The sequence below is a fragment of the Phyllobates terribilis genome, unplaced genomic scaffold, assembly GCF_046119375.1.
Source record: "Phyllobates terribilis strain yellow unplaced genomic scaffold, ASM4611937v1 Scaffold_1254__1_contigs__length_343523, whole genome shotgun sequence".
In the NCBI taxonomy this organism is placed as follows: domain Eukaryota; kingdom Metazoa; phylum Chordata; class Amphibia; order Anura; family Dendrobatidae; genus Phyllobates; species Phyllobates terribilis.
In genome coordinates, this window is record NW_027364014.1 from 19587 (window position 1) to 37660 (window position 18074).

Sequence of the window (18074 nt, forward strand, 5' to 3'; positions counted from 1 at the left end):
GTTCTCTGCATTTTTTTTTTGAGATTCCGCATCCTGGGCTTGTCTGGCGGCAGTGTGTTGCGGTGTCTACTGTTCCCTGCGTTTTTGGTGAGATTCCGCATCCTGGGCTTGTCTGGCGGCAGTATGTTGTGGTGTCTGTTGCTCTCGACGTTGTCGTTTTCTTGCTGCTTCTGCTGCTTTTCTGTCTTCCTCCGTGGCGTATTTTCGCTTACGACCCATTATAAAACAGGAAGCGTAAAGAAGTATCTCTACAGTGCGATGTCACTGGCAGAACGTGTTCAGTAAACCTGACTGAAGTCCCTCGCACAGTGTGACTGAAGTCCCTCGCACAGTGTGACTGAAGTCCCTCGCACAGTGTGACTGAAGTCCCTCGCACAGTGTGACTGAAGTCCCTCGCACAGTGTGACTGAGAAAACCTGCTCAGTACGTTATGAGCAGTTTGTGAGTCATATGACCACATGGGCGGAGTTAGCCCTGCTAGCTCCCGAAGGTGGCGTAGCTATTTGAAATGTTGCGGTAATTGGCCGGAGAGCGTGTTTAAATTTGGCGCGAAAATCTGTGATTGGTCGCGGGCGGCGTCTGCGACCAATCATAGAAGCGGGTTAAAAATCGCGCGCGCCGTGTTACTAAGGAGCAGACATCGTGTTTGAATTTAGCGTTAAAATCTCTGATTGGCGCGGCAGGAGGGCGCGACCAATCAGCGAATTGTATTAGTGAGGACCGGGGAGGGGCTGCCTGTGCGGCTACTTCCGCTCCGAGAAGCCGGGAGATGAGCGATTGCTCGCAGCAGAAGTATCCCGACCCGCAGCGCCGCTCCCCGGTCCTCCCTTGACACGCTAGCCGCTGATCTCCCGACAGTAGCCACATGGTGTTACTAAGGACCGGACATTTGTGTTCAAAGTCGCCGATTGTTCGCGACCAATCACCGATTTGGGCGCCAAATTTAAATAGCGGGCACGACCAATCACCGATCTTGGCGCCACATTTAAACACCACTGTGCTGATTGGTCGTCGACGCTGCCCGCGACCAATCATGGATTTGGGCGCCACATTTAAATAGCGTCCGCGACCAATCAGCACAGCGGTGTTTAAATGTGTCTGCAAGATCGGTGATTGGTTGCGGCCGCTATTTAAATGTGGCGCCCAAATCGGTGATTGGTCGCGGGCAGCGTCCGTGACCAATCAGCACAGCGGTGTTTAACTTTTGCGGCAACATCAGTGATTGGTCGCGGCCGAAGACCGCGACCAATCATCGAATCGTATTGTAAGGACCGGGGAGCGGAATCGTATTGGTGAGGACCGGGGAGTGCCGCTGCCTGTGCGGCTACTTCCGCTGCGAGAAGCCGAGAGATGAGTGACTGCTCGCAGCAGAAGTATCCCGACCCGCATCGCCGCTCCCCGGTCCTCCCTTCCGCATGGAGGTCAGCGGCGCCGGCGGTCCTTCTGCTGCTACCGGCCGGGAGATGAGCACCTCACGCCGGTCATCTCCCGGCTGCATCTCCGTCCCGCAGATGAGCCGCTAACGGCCGCCATCTTTTTTCAGAAATCCCGCGGCGCTGATTGGCCGCTGCCGGACCAATGAGCGACGCGGGATTTCCAGGACAGACAGATGGGATAAGACGATTATATATATAGATATATATATGCAGCACTCCGATTAATTGTGAAATAAATGGAGGACACTTTATTAGCCCATGTGGCAATGTTTCATGTATACAGGACAGCGGAAGTATGCACGACATGCATAGCTCCACAATATATACTGTGTTAGGTAATATACAGTGGAGCGGTGTGCTGTGTATATAGTGTGGATTCCACACTATATACACAGCACCATACTATTTAAACACCTGTACACTATACAGTGCCTTGAGAAAGTATTTGGCCCCCTTGAACTTTTCTACCTTTTGCCACATTTCTGGCTTCAAACATAAAGATATAAAATTATATTTTTATTTGGAAGAATCAACAACAAGTGGGACACAATCGTGAAGTGGAATGAAATTTATTGGATATTTTAAACTTTTTTAATAAATTAAAAACTGGAAAGTGGTTCTCTATGGGGTTCAGATCAGGTGAACAAGGGGACCATGTCATTATTTTTTCTTCTTTTAGACCTTTACTGGCCAGCCACGCTGTGGAGTAGTTGGATGCATGTGATGGAGCATTGTCCTGCATGAAAATCATGTTTTTTTTGAACGATACCGACTTCTTCCTGTACCACTGCTTGAAGAAGTTGTCTTCCAGAAACTGGCAGTAGGTCTGGGAGTTGAGCTTCACTCCATCCTCAACCCGAAAAGGTCCCACAAGTTCATCTTTGATGATACCAGCCCATACCAGTACCCCACCTCCACCTTGCTTGGGTCTGAGTCGGAGTGGAGCTCTCTGCCCTTTACTGATCCAGCCTCTGGCCCATCCATCTGGCCCATCAAGAGTTACTCTCATTTCATCAGTCCATAAAACCTTTGAAAAATCAGTCTGAAGATATTTCTTGGCCCATGCTTGACTTTTTATCTTATGTTTCTTGTTCAAAGGTGGTCGTCTTTCAGCCTTCCTTACCTTGAGGAATCGCACACCTTGTGCTTTTTGATACTCCAGTAACGTTGCAGCTCTGAAATATGGCAAAACTGGTGGCGAATGGCATCTTGGCAGCTTCACGCTTGATTTTCCTCAATTCATGGGCAGTTATTTTGCGCCTTTTTTGGCCAACACGCTTCTTGCGACCCTGTTGGCTATTTGCCATGAAACGCTTGATTGTTCGGTGATCACGCTTCAAAAGTTTGGAAATTTCAAGACTGCTGCATCCCTCTGCAAGACATCTTACAATTTTGGACTTTTCAGAGCCCGTCAACTCTCTCTTCTGACCCATTTTGCCAAAGGAAATGAAGTTTCCTAATAATTAAGCACACCTTATATAGGGTGTTGATGTCATTAGTCAACACCCCTCCTCATTACAGAGATGCACATCACCAGATTTACTTAATTGGTAGTTGTCTCTCAAGCCTATGCAGCTTGGAGTAGGACAACATGTATAAAAAGTATCATGTGATCAAAATACTCATTTGCCTAATAAGTCTGCACACAGTGTATACAGCAGTATCACCTATATAATGTAAACAGCAGTTGCAGTATCACATCCATAACTTATACACAGCTGTCTATATACATTATACAGGTGATACTACGACTGCTGTATATACAATATACAGGTGATACTGCGACTGCTAAATATATATAATATATAGGTGATACTGGGACTACTGTATATAATCACAGTATCAGCTATGTAATATATATACAGCAGTCACAGTATCACATATATATATTGTATACACAGCAGTCACCTTATCACCTATATATTGTATATACAGTAGTCTATATACAGTCTACAGGTGATACTGCAACTGCTGTATATACATAAAACTTTCCATATTGGGACTCACTCAGATCCCTGAGAAGGGGGTAGGATGAAAAGCTTAAGAGGGTCCATCGTTAGGTGTGGAGAAGAGTGGATCCCTGGCTGGGGCTGGTGATTGAAGCAGGATTCGGAACCATAAAAATGGTGGTCTGACGCTGGTACATGCTTGTGCGCGCCGCGGTGGCCCTTTTAAACCTTTGGTTGAAGGCCCATTGTGCGCGCGAGGCCGCACGCTCTCTTTCTTGCACACACTGACAAATGACGCACTCACGCACTCACTGACTGACAGGGCCGCAGCCACGGCGCGCACGCTCTCACAGGGGCCGCAGCGGCCCTTGCCAGTGTGTAGAAGTGAAAGGGCACGCGGCCGCCCGCGCACACCGGGCCTTTGGTGAGACTTTTAAAGGGCTACCAGCCCACTCTGTAGTACTTGAGCCACCGGGCATCTGCCCGCTTTAGAACATTGCCAATCCGGGCCTAGCTCTCTGGTTGTGTAATGTCTTCATCCTGGAAGAAGAAATCACAGGTAAATAAGAGAGATAAAACAATTCACAAGAGACCATAATATTAAAGTGGTTGTCCGGTCTTAAGTGACTGCAGATATTGTAGCTTATGTGACTGCAGACCTGGGAATCCCCACATTGTGTGCACAGCGCTATATGAGGATTCAACGGTTTCAGTGCCGGGAACAGCAGTCATGTCACTCCAAGTATGCGTTACGCACATCCCCGTCCACATTCCGACTAGACGTGGAAGCCTCGCTTAGCATACTTGCATTGAACAAGGCCAGAAACAGTGTAGTCGCAATATGTGGCTAGGAGCGACTGCTCGCTCTGTGTCGGCACCGGAGAATCCTTACAGTGCGCAGTGCATGCGATGTTACTATTCACTAGTCTGCAGTCACATAGAGTGACTGCAGACTTGTAATTTTAGACCAGTAAACCTCTCTAAGAACACTGAATGCATGAAAATGGATTAAAAACAAATGCTTAATTTTCAGACTATTCAAAGATTTAACAATTCTAAAAAAAATTGGTCCATTTTTTTAAGAAGGGAGGAAATAATGTATTGCAAGATTTGGCTCATTATAAATTTGTTTCCAGTTTCCATAGATGCAACAATGAAACTCTGGAACAATGAAACCATTATGGAAATCACAGGATGGATTGACATGTCAATGATATGCAAACGATGAAAAAAAATGGAAACAAATGATTTAAAACCTCTCAATTTATTCAATATGGACTATGAAAGAGCCATGCACAGAAATCCCTACACTTGTATGCTTTGTCTGCTTTCAATTAGCTTATTATTGGTTGTTTAAGGAATGTTCTGTCACTTTGGCAAATCATCAAGATCCGCTGCTGGCAGCTCCCCATGTAAATGTCGGCCAATGACCTCACAAATGCACTCAATGGGAGACAAGTCTGGAGATGCTGCTAGACATGGTAGCACGCTTAGACCAACAAACCAGGGGAGGAGTCCTGAGGAGATAATTTGCATATTCCCACTGCATTTTGGGGTAAGTGAAGAGTCTCCGCGAGCTCAAAGAACACTGGATTTTGGCTGTTGGAGCTGAAAAGAGGACATCGGTAAACCAGGGGAGGAGTCCTGAGGAGATAATTTGCATATTCCCACTGCATTTTGGGGTAAGTGAAGAGTCTCCGCGAGCTCAAAGAACACTGGATTTTGGCTGTTGGAGCTGAAAAGAGGACATCGGTAAACCAGGGGAGGAGTCCTGAGGAGATAATTTGCATATTCCCACTGCATTTTGGGGTAAGTGAAGAGTCTCCGCGAGCTCAAAGAACACTGGATTTTGGCTGTTGGAGCTGAAAAGAGGACATCGGTAAACCAGGGGAGGAGTCCTGAGGAGATAATTTGCATATTCCCACTGCATTTTGGGGTAAGTGAAGAGTCTCCGCGAGCTCAAAGAACACTGGATTTTGGCTGTTGGAGCTGAAAAGAGGACATCGGTAAACCAGGGGAGGAGTCCTGAGGAGATAATTTGCATATTCCCACTGCATTTTGGGGTAAGTGAAGAGTCTCCGCGAGCTCAAAGAACACTGGATTTTGGCTGTTGGAGCTGAAAAGAGGACATCGGTAAACCAGGGGAGGAGTCCTGAGGAGATAATTTGCATATTCCCACTGCATTTTGGGGTAAGTGAAGAGTCTCCGCGAGCTCAAAGAACACTGGATTTTGGCTGTTGGAGCTGAAAAGAGGACATCGGTAAACCAGGGGAGGAGTCCTGAGGAGATAATTTGCATATTCCCACTGCATTTTGGGGTAAGTGAAGAGTCTCCGCGAGCTCAAAGAACACTGGATTTTGGCTGTTGGAGCTGAAAAGAGGACATCGGTAAACCAGGGGAGGAGTCCTGAGGAGATAATTTGCATATTCCCACTGCATTTTGGGGTAAGTGAAGAGTCTCCGCGAGCTCAAAGAACACTGGATTTTGGCTGTTGGAGCTGAAAAGAGGACATCGGTAAACCAGGGGAGGAGTCCTGAGGAGATAATTTGCATATTCCCACTGCATTTTGGGGTAAGTGAAGAGTCTCCGCGAGCTCAAAGAACACTGGATTTTGGCTGTTGGAGCTGAAAAGAGGACATCGGTAAACCAGGGGAGGAGTCCTGAGGAGATAATTTGCATATTCCCACTGCATTTTGGGGTAAGTGAAGAGTCTCCGCGAGCTCAAAGAACACTGGATTTTGGCTGTTGGAGCTGAAAAGAGGACATCGGTAAACCAGGGGAGGAGTCCTGAGGAGATAATTTGCATATTCCCACTGCATTTTGGGGTAAGTGAAGAGTCTCCGCGAGCTCAAAGAACACTGGATTTTGGCTGTTGGAGCTGAAAAGAGGACATCGGTAAACCAGGGGAGGAGTCCTGAGGAGATAATTTGCATATTCCCACTGCATTTTGGGGTAAGTGAAGAGTCTCCGCGAGCTCAAAGAACACTGGATTTTGGCTGTTGGAGCTGAAAAGAGGACATCGGTAAACCAGGGGAGGAGTCCTGAGGAGATAATTTGCATATTCCCACTGCATTTTGGGGTAAGTGAAGAGTCTCCGCGAGCTCAAAGAACACTGGATTTTGGCTGTTGGAGCTGAAAAGAGGACATCGGTAAACCGCGCGCCTACCGGCGCGCGCATTTTGAAGCTTTTTTTTTAAGCTTTTTTCACTGTTTTCAGAACATTAACAATAAGAACATGGAAGAGTCCAGGAGCCATTTGGTGAGCTGCATATCCTGCTACATGTTCACAGACTTGCCAGTGGAAAAGCCAGACTTCACATGCCAGAAATGCAAGCTTGTGTCCCTGTTGGAGGAAAAGTTGCGAAATCTAGAAGAGAGGTTAACTACCTTGAAAATCATTAAGGAAGGTGAAGAGTTAGACAGAGCAGAATTATCTCTTCATGATTCAGAAAGAGAAGAAATTCGAACTGCACCTGACGAAACAGAGGAATGGAAGCATGTGACCCACAGAAGCAGGAGGATCGAGAGGCAGTCAGCACCCATACTGCTCAGGAACCAGTACCAGGCTCTCACACAGGAGAACCATGAAGAAATACAGCAAGATAAGACTTTGCCAGCAATGAATAACCTTGTAAGCCCTCAGAATCCTCCTGGATGGAGAAAGAAGAATGTTGTGAAGAAAAAACGGAGAGTGGTGGTCATGGGGGATTCCCTGTTAAGAGGAACAGAGGCCGCTATCTGCAGACCAGACATAACCTCAAGAGAAATGTGCTGTCTTCCAGGAGCAAAAATTAAAGATGTGTCTGACAGGATATCAAGACTCTTCAGACCTACAGATCACTACCCATTCCTGCTAATACATGTGGGGACAAATGACACCGCAAGAAAGGACCTGGAAACCATCTGCAGTGACTTTGAAGACTTAGGCAAGAAAGTGAAAGAATTGGGAGCGCAGGTGGTCTTCTCATCCATCCTCCCAGTGGATGGCCATGGAACAATGAGGTGGAATAAGATTCTACAGGTGAACAACTGGCTACGTCGATGGTGCCGTCAACAAGGATTTGGATTTCTGGATCACGGAATGAATTACCTATACGATGGACTACTTGCTAGAGATGGGGTGCACCTTACGAAGACTGGAAAACATGTATTTGGAAGTCGCCTTGCTACACTCATCAGAAGAGCTTTAAACTAGAACAATGTGGGAAGGGAAGCAAAAGGCCAGAAAAAGCCATACAGCTGACAAATACTATTGAGATCTCTGCTACTGGAAGTGGAAAAGAAGAACAAAGACAAAAAAATCTAAATAATAAAAATATGGGAGGAAGAGAAATCAATCACAAACTAAAATGTTTTTATACAAATGCACAAAGCATGGGCAACAAACAAGGAGAATTGGAACTACTAATGCAGGAAAAGGAATATGATGTCATTGGAATCACTGAAACTTGGTGGGACGATACACATGATTGGAATAAAAGGCTAAAAGGATACAACTTATTTGCAAGAAACAGACTTGATAAACGAGGAGGAGGTGTTGCATTGTATGTTAGAAAAGCGTATATCTGCACAGAGATTGAAGCTTCAGAGACTGGGAGTTCTGTGGAAACTGTTTGGGTAAGAATACAAGGAGAGAACAACGGAAAGGACACCATTGTAGGCATTTACTACAGGCCACCTGGGCAAGCTGAAGATATGGATGAACTCTTTATGTATCAAATGACCAAGTTCTCCAAAAAATATGACGTAGTGGTCATGGGAGATTTCAACTATCCAGACATTTGTTGGGAATCTCTCTCAAGTAAAACTAACAGGTCAAGCAAATTCTTATCCTCTCTTGCTGACAACTTTATCTTCCAAAAGGTAGGGGAGAAAACAAGGGGATCTGCTACTTTGGATCTAATCCTTATAAATAGGGAGGAAATGGTTGAGGAGGTAAAGGTGGCTGGGACCCTAGGAGGCAGCGATCATGCTATTATAGAATTTTGGATAACTAGAGGAGGAAGACATGTGAAGACTCAAACTTCAAGGTTAGATTTTAGAAAGGCAGATTTTAAGAGACTCAGAAAGAGAATAGGAGGGATCCAATGGCTGGATGTCCTTAAGAACAAAAATGTCCAGGAAGGATGGGAAATTTTTAAAAATGAGATTCTCAAAGCACAATCGTTAACAATCCCGAAAAGTAGGAAGAATGGGAAGCATTTAAGGAAACCAGGATGGATGAACACAGAACTTAAACACATGCTAAAAAGAAAGAAAGAAATGTTTATTAAATGGAAAGAGGGAGGCATATCTAAAGAAGATTATAATGCAGTCTGCAGATCCTGCAGGGCACGTATCAGGTTAGCTAAAGCTGACAATGAATTAAGGCTTGCAAGAGATGTCAAAAGCAATAAAAAAGAATTTTGGGGGTATGTCAAAAGTAAAAGAGAAGTCAAAGATGCTATAGGATTTTTACAGGATGAAAATGGAGAAATGGTAAGAGAGGATGTTGAGAAGGCCGAACTTTTTAATTCCTATTTTGCATCTGTTTTCTCTCAGAAAGAAAATGTAACATCAACTGATCTTCACTGTCCTTTTAAAGGAATAGAGGAATCCAAGTTATCAGTAAACAGAAAGATTGTGAGGGAATATTTAGCTAACATAAATGAGTTCAAGTCTCCAGGTCCAGATGAATTACACCCCAGAGTACTGAAGGAGATTGTAGAAGAAATTTTAGAACCACTCTCCATAATCTTTGAAAATTCTTGGAGAACAGGAGAAGTCCCAGAAGACTGGAGAAGAGCAAATGTTGTTCCTATCTTCAAAAAGGGGAAGAAGGTGGACCCAGGGAACTATAGGCCGGTGAGTCTGACTTCTATACCAGGAAAGATCTTTGAACAAATTATTAAACAACATGTATGTAAGTACATGGATAAGAATGAAGTGATTAACCAGAGTCAGCATGGGTTTGTAACTAACAAGTCATGTCAGACTAACTTAATTTCCTTCTATGACAGAATCACTGACTGGGTGGATCAGGGAAATGCTGTAGATATAGTATATCTTGACTTCAGCAAAGCATTTGACAAAGTATCTCACATCATCCTTATTGAAAAAATGACCAAGTATGCAATGGACCAGGCAACTGTTAGGTGGATTCATAACTGGCTTAGTGATCGGACTCAAAGGGTGGTTGTAAATGGCTTCACATCCAGCTGGATGAATGTCTCAAGTGGGGTACCACAGGGCTCCGTCCTGGGACCTGTATTGTTCAACATCTTTATCAATGATTTAGATGAAGGAATTGAGGGTAAACTGATTAAATTTGCTGATGACACAAAGCTAGGAGGGATAGCTAATACTAGAGAAGAGAGAGAGAGGATTCAAAAAGACCTAAATAAACTGGAGCAGTGGGCAGCAACCAACAGAATGGTTTTTAACAGGGAAAAATGCAAAGTACTTCATCTGGGCAATAAAAATGAAAAAAGCATATACAGAATGGGAGGAATAGAGCTAAGCAACAGTACATGTGAAAAAGACTTAGGTATACTAATAGATCATAGACTGAACATGAGTCAACAGTGTGATGCAGCAGCAAAAAAGGCAAATACAATTCTGGGATGTATTAACAGAAGCATACAGTCTAGATCACGTGAAGTCATTATCGGTCTTTACTCCTCTTTGGTCAGACCTCATCTGGAATATTGTGTACAGTTTTGGGCACCACATTTTAAAAAAGACATAGACAAACTGGAGCAAGTTCAGAGAAGAGCGACCAGAATGGTGACTGGTCTGCAAACCATGTCCTATGAGGAACGGTTGCAGGATTTGGGAATGTTTAGCTTGCAAAAAAGAAGACTGAGAGGAGACTTAATAGCTGTCTACAAATATGTCAAGGGCTGTCACATTGTAGAAGGATCATCTTTATTCTCATTTGCACAAGGAAAGACTAGAAGCAATGGGATGAAACTAAATGGGAGGAGACACAGATTAGATATTAGAAAAAACTTTTTGACAGTTAGGGTGATTAATGAGTGGAACAGGCTGCCACGAGAGGTGGTGAGTTCCCCTTCAATGGACATCTTCAAACAGAGGCTGGACAGACATCTGTCTGAGATGATCTAGTGAATCCTGCTTTGAGCAGGGGGTTGGACCAGATGACCCAGGAGGTCCCTTCCAACTCTACCATTCTATGATTCTATGACAAGCATACAATTTTTCAGCATTTGCATATCATTAACATGTCTATCGATCATACGATGTAATTAATTCCATAATTTTTCCTTCTTGGTGTTGCAATTTAATACAGATGTATTATTATCTAATCTAAATCATGACATGGTAACTACACCATGATGCCGAAAAATATCCTGATGCAGAAACTGTAAATGGACACGTAACACATCAAAAGCCACTAAACATGTCAAGCTACAGTGGTGGCCAAAAGTATTGGCACCCCTGCAATTCTGTCAGATAATACTCAGTTTCTTCCTGAAAATGATTGCAATCACAAATTCTTTGGTATTATTATCTTCATTTAATTTGCTTGCAAGGAAAAAACACAAAAGAGAATGAAGCAAAAATCAAATCATTGATCATTTCACACAAAACTCCAAAAATGGGCCAGACAAAAGTATTGGCACCCTCAGCCTAATACTTCGTTGCACAACCTTTAGCCAAAATAACTGTGAACAACCGCTTCCGGTAACCATCAATGAGTTTCTTACAATGCTCTGCTGGAATTGTAGACCATTCTTCTTTGGCAAACTGCTCCAGGTCCCTGATATTTGAAGGGTGCCTTCTCCAAACTGCCATTTTGAGATCTCTCCACAGGTGTTCTATGGGATTCAGGTCTGGACTCATTGCTGGCCAACTTAGAAGTCTCCAGTGCTTTCTCTAAAACCATTTTATAGTGCTTTTGGAAGTGTGTTTTGGGTCATTGTCCTGCTGGAAGACCCATGACCTCTGAGGGAGACCCAGCTTTCTCACACTGGGCCCTACATTATGCTGCAAAATTTGTTGGTAGTCTTCAGACTTCATAATGCCATGCACTCGGTCAAGCAGTCCAGTGCCAGAGGCAGCAAAGCAACCCCAAAACATCAGGGAACCTCTGCCATGTTTGACTGTAGGGACCGTGTTCTTTTCTTTTGAATGCCTCTTTTTTCTTCCTGTACACTCTGTTGATGCTTTTTCCCAAAAAGCTCTACTTTTGTCTCATCTGACCAGAGAACATTCTTCCAAAACGTTTTAGGCTTTCTTAGGTAAGTTTTGGCAAACTCCAGCCTGGCTTTTTTATGTCTCGGGGTAAGAAGTGGGGTCTTCCTAGGTATCCTACCATACAGTCCCTTTTCATTCAGAACCCGACGGATAGTACGGGTTGACACTGTTGTACCTTCGGACTGCAGGGCAGCTTGAACTTGTTTGGATGTTAGTCGAGGTTCTTTATCCACCATCCGCACAATCTTGCGTTGAAATCTCTCGTCAATTTTTCTTTTCCGTCCACATCTAGGGAGGTTAGCCACAGTGCCATGGGCTTTAAACTTCTTGATGACACTGCGCACGGAAGACACAGGAACATTCAGGTCTTTGGAGATGGACTTGTAGCCTTGAGATTGCTCATGCTTCCTCACAATTTGGTTTCTCAAGTCCTCAGACAGTTCTTTGGCCTTCTTTCTTTTCTCCATGCTCAATGTGGTACACACAAGGACACAGGACAGAGGTTGAGTCAACTTTAATCCATGTTAACTGGCTGCAAGTGTGATTTAGTTATTGCCAACACCTGTTAGGTGCCACAGGTAAGTTACAGGTGCTGTTAATTACACGAATTAGAGAAGCATCACATGATTTTTCAAACAGTGCCAATACTTTTGTCCACCCCCTTTTTTAGGTTTGGTGTGGAATTATATCCAATTTGGCTTTAGGACAATTCTTTTTGTGTTTTTTCATTGAAGATAAATTAAATGAAGATAATAATACCAAAGAATTTGTGATTGCAATCATTTTCAGGAAGAAACTGAGTATTATCTGACAGAATTGCAGGGGTGCCAATACTTTTGGCCACCACTGTAGGTGTGGACTTTTCTCACTGTGCTATGTGCGATATGCCACATCTGTAGTTTACCCCACAGTGGAAGAATAAATAACTAGATCTGTGTTCCTTGTCCTTTACCAAGTAATATAATGGAACAAAAAGTACAGTTATCAGAAGCTAATGGAAAGAATACTATAGCACACAATGTAACAGCAACCTCAGAGCAGATCCGCATCCACAACTTCCTGGAGACCTCCTCGAGGAACTCTGGATGTGACATCTGAGCAGCAGTCACAAACCGCATGGCTGAAAGGCTCCCTGTAAAGGCCAATATGCAAATTGCCTCTTCAGAGAAAAAGAGGACTTGAACTCTATAGCGCCACCTATTGGAAGCAGCAATCCTACAAGTCACAATCAACCCTTTAACGAGTCGTGCAATATGACTTAGGATAATAATAAATAAAGTCCAAATAATTCAAAGACCTGAACTGTGTCCAAGAACGGAACTAACATTTATTCTTTGGCTTTTTGACAGGTTCTTCAAAATGTTCCTGAGTAGTTTTTGCAGAGTGGTAAAGGCATTATCCTGCTGAACGGGGCCACTGCTATTGGGGGACATCGCTGCCATGAAGGGGTCCTTGCTCTGTAACAATGTTTAGGTGAGTATAGCGTTCACATGCTGCCGGCTCACCACACTTATAGCATAGTCCTCACCCAGGAAAGGTGATGTTACATGATACATAGGATAGAAGTATATGGGTAAATGGTGGTTTTGCAGTCCCTATTTTGCACCACACGGCCATCCTACCCTCCTATTCCTTCTCAGACACAGGAAATACTAACCTTCATTAATCATAACATTAAAGACATCACTTGGTCTCCGTAAAGGAACTTGATAAAAGTCATTCAGCCTTCTCAGGTCCCTTGCCATGTAGGCGCCTCTTTGGAACCAGGGCAGGGGGTGAGTTACCTATAGATAATAAATAAGAGTCATTTCTGATACTGTAACATCATTGGATCTGCTATATTGTGAAATTGACACATTTTAGAGTGCATTTCAATTCCGAGATAAATCTGACTTATGCAGCAACTCAGCACCAGGACACGCGTGTAATCACCTTACAACCTTCAAAGGAATCTGTCGCTAGGTTTTTTGCTACACCATCTGAGAGCAGCATAATATAGGGGCAGAGACCCTGATTCTAGTGTTGTGTCACTTACTGGTCTCCTTGCTGTCATTTTGAGAATAGCATTATTTTTTCTGCTTCAGATCTACCAGTTCTCTGAATGCAGAACTCTTTATAACCCTGCCCACACCACTGATTGGCTGCTTTCTATGTACACTGTGCATAGGGAGAAAGCTGCCAATCAGTTGTGTGGCTCATGAATATGAATTTACACCTCAATTTACACCTTTTGGCCTGGGACAGCTCATAGTCTCACGGCTTTCAGTATCACCTCTATGCTGATGACGCACAGATCTACCTATCTGGACCCGATATCTCCTTCCTACTAACCAGAATCCCACAATGTTGATCTGCTATTTCATCCTTCTTCTCTGCTAGATTTCTAAAACTTAACATGGATAAAACAGAATTCATCATCTTTCCCCCATCTCACTCAACCCCCTCATCTGACCTATCTATCAACCTCAATGGCTGTCCACTCTCCCCAGTCCCACAAGCTCGCTGCCTTTGGGTAACCCTGGACTCTAATCTCTCCTTCAAACCACATATCCCCATGCCCTTTTCACTTCCTGCCGACTCCAACGCAAAAATATCTCCCGGATCCTCACATTCCTCAACCATGAATCTGCAAAAACACTAGTGCACGCCCTCATCATCTCCCGCCTCAACTACTGCAACCTTCTGCTTTGTGGCCTCCTTTCTACAACTCTCGCACCCCTCCAATCCATCCTAAACTGTGCTGGCCGACTAATCCACCTGTCACCCCACTAGTCCCCGGCTTCTCCCCTCTGTCAATCTCTTCACTGGCTCCCCATTGCCCAGAGACTCCAGTTCAAAACCCTAACCTTGGTATACAAAACCATCCACAACCTGTCTCCTCCTTACATTTGTGACCTAGTCTCCTGGTACTGGCCTGCATGCAACCTCCGATCCTCACAAGATCTCCTTCTCTACTCCCCTCTTATCTCTTCTTCCCACAATTGCATGCAAGATTCCTCCTGTGCATCCCTCCTACTCTGGAACTCTCTACCCCAACATATCAGACTCTCGCCTACCATGGAAGCCTTCAAAAGGAACCTGAAGACCTACCTCTTCTGACAAGCCTACAACCTGCAGTAGCCCTCACTCCACCATACCGCTGCACGACCAGCTCTACCCTGACCTTCTGTATCCTCACCCATCCCTTGTAGATTGTGAGCCCTCGCGGGCAGGGTCCTCTCTCCTCCTGTACCAGTCGCCGTCACATTGTGTTCAAGATTATTGTAATTATTTTTTCTATGTATACACCTTTTTCACATGTAAAGTGCCATGGAATAAATGGTACTATAATAATAAATAATAATAACACTACACCAAATAGCCCAGTAAGTGACACATGGCTGGAATCAGGGTCTCTGTCTCTACAGTATGTTGCACTCAGATTAAGTAGCAAACGATCTGGTGACAGATTCCCTTTAATGAGACCACTGAGGTGGTGTAGGGAGACTTATAAACCAAGCAATGCTCCTTGGGAAATAAAATATGCAGAGAGCCTCTTCACAGAGGAAGCACAAATGGTCTCTGACTCTTGTAAGTAGCAATCCCATAAGTCAACATTGACCTTATAAATTGTACAAGCTTTTATATGGCTGCAACATAATTGAGTAATTATGAACTAATATTTTAATGTTACACAGAGTTCAGGAGATAAGTAAAATGTACTGTATCTACCTCCTTCTAGGTTGTGCCTGGATATGTACACCCACTATATACTGTGTATGTCTGCACCACTTCAGTGCAGTAAGGCGACATTACTGACTACGGAGCAGCCGTGCTCTTTAGAGCTGATGCATTTTTATTTTTGTGAATTGTTTCAGCTGCCTGAAGACCATTGCTCGCCATCTACCATGGGAACATGAACCGAGGAGTTAACTCCCGTGGGGAGTTATCCTACCCCTGTGCTGCACATCAACATCAGCCTCAGCGGTCTGCCTCGCAGCGGCGGTTATCTCTGACCGCAATCCACGGGTGGCGTAGTCGGACATTCACAAAACACTGATAAATAGACTGCCACACAATTTGGTCTGACCACCCTGAGCCACAGGATCGGGCTGCCACTACTACCCCCAGCATCGTACAGAAGCCCGGTTCCGGGTGCCCCACGGCCCAGGGGGCGAGTCACAAACGCACCAAGATATGGCTGTCCAGCCAAAGTGACAACCCAAGCAAGGAGAGCACTACTTAAGGAAGCAGTCAAGAGGTCCATGGTCACTCTGAAGGAGCTGCAGGGATCCACAGCTCAGGTGTGCGATTCTGTCAACAGGACAACTATTAGTCATATAATCCACAAATCTGCCCTTTATGGAAGACTGGCAAGAAGAAAGCATGGCATAAGAAGTCACGTCTGCAGTTTACAAAAAGCCATAAATAGCAAAAAAGTGCTACCCAGTTAGTTATAATAAATAGCAAGAGGGTAAAACATAACCTTTTATTCAGTATTATTTTAAAAAAAGGTTCAAAAAGGTGCAAGGTGCATGCATAAGTACAAGAAGTACCAAAGTACAATAATATTACGACACAATAGGAAACTTATCCTTATCCTGATGATGTTCCTATATAAAAAAAATAGGTCATACAAGACCTTTGAGGAACTGATTTCTCAGGTAAATGATGAATACTAACAAAGATAATCTCGCTGGTATAGTCCACCAAACAACCGTGTCCTCTCTAGCTATTTCCCATCCATAATTCAGCCAAATAAGATAAGGTATTGATGTAGATACAATACACAGCGTATGGGAAAGGTATATGCTAGTAAATGTATAAAGCTACTCAGCCAACCATATAGAACAACAACAGCACAAATGTATTCATTATATCCACAACTGAATAAACTATTTTGTGGCATTAAACATTATTATATAATCATAGAGGAAATTTTTCAACTTATCTGATCCTCCATTAATGATGGGTATGCAGTCTCAACGCAGGCAGGCTCCCGATGCGTTTCCCTTTGATCATCAGGGGAGTAAAGTGCCTATAATCATGCCCCCATTCGTTGGATATGCTTTAGTGGCTGGACCATGGGAATGGTCCTTTTACCCCCCTTAAAAATAAAAGTAGAAATATGCCTCCAGTGTCTGGTGATCCTGGATCCATTGAAGTTTTTCTTGATCTCGCTACTCTGGACATTATGGATTTACCTCGTAAAAAACCTTTTTATAAAAACAATTTGACTAGGCTTGAAATGCAGAGTCTTTGCAATCTTGAGAGTGACAAGAGTATAACCATCAAGCAGTCTGACAAAGGTGGGAATATAGTGGTAATGAATACTTGTGAATATAAGAACCTAATGGAGGGACTGCAATACCCAGAGAGGTTGGCAAAACTAGGACTATTCAGCCTGGAAAAGAGAAGGTTGAGGGGGGACATAATAAATGTGTACAAATATGTTAGGGGACAAGAGGGCACTCACTAAGACTGGAAGAGAAAAGGTTTCAGCACCAGCATAGGAAGGGGTTCTTTACAGTAAGAGCAGTGAGAATATGGAATTCACTGAGTGAGGAGACGGTAATGTCGGATTCACTAAACCAGTTCAAGCGGGGACTGGATGCATTTCTAGATACCAGGCAGATTTCAGCATATACTTAAAAATAGGATAAAATAGTAAGTTGATACAGGGATTTATTCTGACTGCTGGTTTCAGAGTCGGGAGGGAATTTTTCCTCAGGTGAAGATTGGCTAAATCATTTGGGGTTTTTGCCCTCCTCTGGATCAACTTTAGCAATTACAGAACTAACAGGTCGAACTTGATGGACGCAAGTCTTTATTCGGCTTTACAAACTATGTTACTATGTTACTATGTATGTCTGACATTATTGAATGACCATACTAGTTACGAGGTTGTAACCACTAATCCCACCAACGGTCTCTTAAGGGAGCTGAAGCTTCTTGTTGATGAAGGGGTTGCTGCTTGGGTCCTGGATAGTAAAGAAAGAGAATTTCTCTATCCACAATTTCCGATCATGGCCACTTTTTATTGTTTACCCAAAATTCATAAAGGGCTTAATCCCTTAAAGGGTAGACCTATAGTGGCAGGGACCGACAGTCTAACACAAAAATTGGGTGTTTACCTTGATTGTATACTTAAGCCATTTGTGGGGTCACTGAGCTCGTACACAACGACACAACGGACCCTTTGAGTAAATTAGATGGAATTTGTTTGGAACCTGATATGCTGTTGTGCAGCATTGATGTGGAAGCACTTTATGCCTCCATTCCTCATGCATTGGGATTACTAGCCGTTGACCACTATTTGAGCACTAGAGGTCGTCAGTTTCATAGACACAATACCTTTGTCTTGCGTCCTCTGGAATTTTGTCTCAAAAATAATTTTTTTCTTTTTGATAGGAAGTACTTCCACCAGCTCAGGGGTACCGCGATGGGGAGCCCCTGTGCCCCCTCGTATGCTAACCTTTTCCTGGGCTGGTGGGAGGAAACTATGGTCTTT

At 43.9% G+C, this 18074-nt stretch overlaps 1 long non-coding RNA gene across 1 annotated transcript in view; it reads right to left on the reverse strand.

Moving 5' to 3' along the window:
• Positions 1-3333: 3333 nt before the first annotated feature.
• Positions 3334-18074, reverse strand: part of LOC141243603 (uncharacterized) — a 320430-nt gene continuing 305689 nt past the window's right edge. The window contains exons 2-3 of the long non-coding RNA XR_012307662.1: positions 13242-13368; positions 3334-3925 (exon numbers count right to left, since the gene is read on the reverse strand). This is a non-coding gene — a long non-coding RNA (uncharacterized lncRNA). The remainder of the gene's footprint in view (positions 3926-13241; positions 13369-18074) is intronic.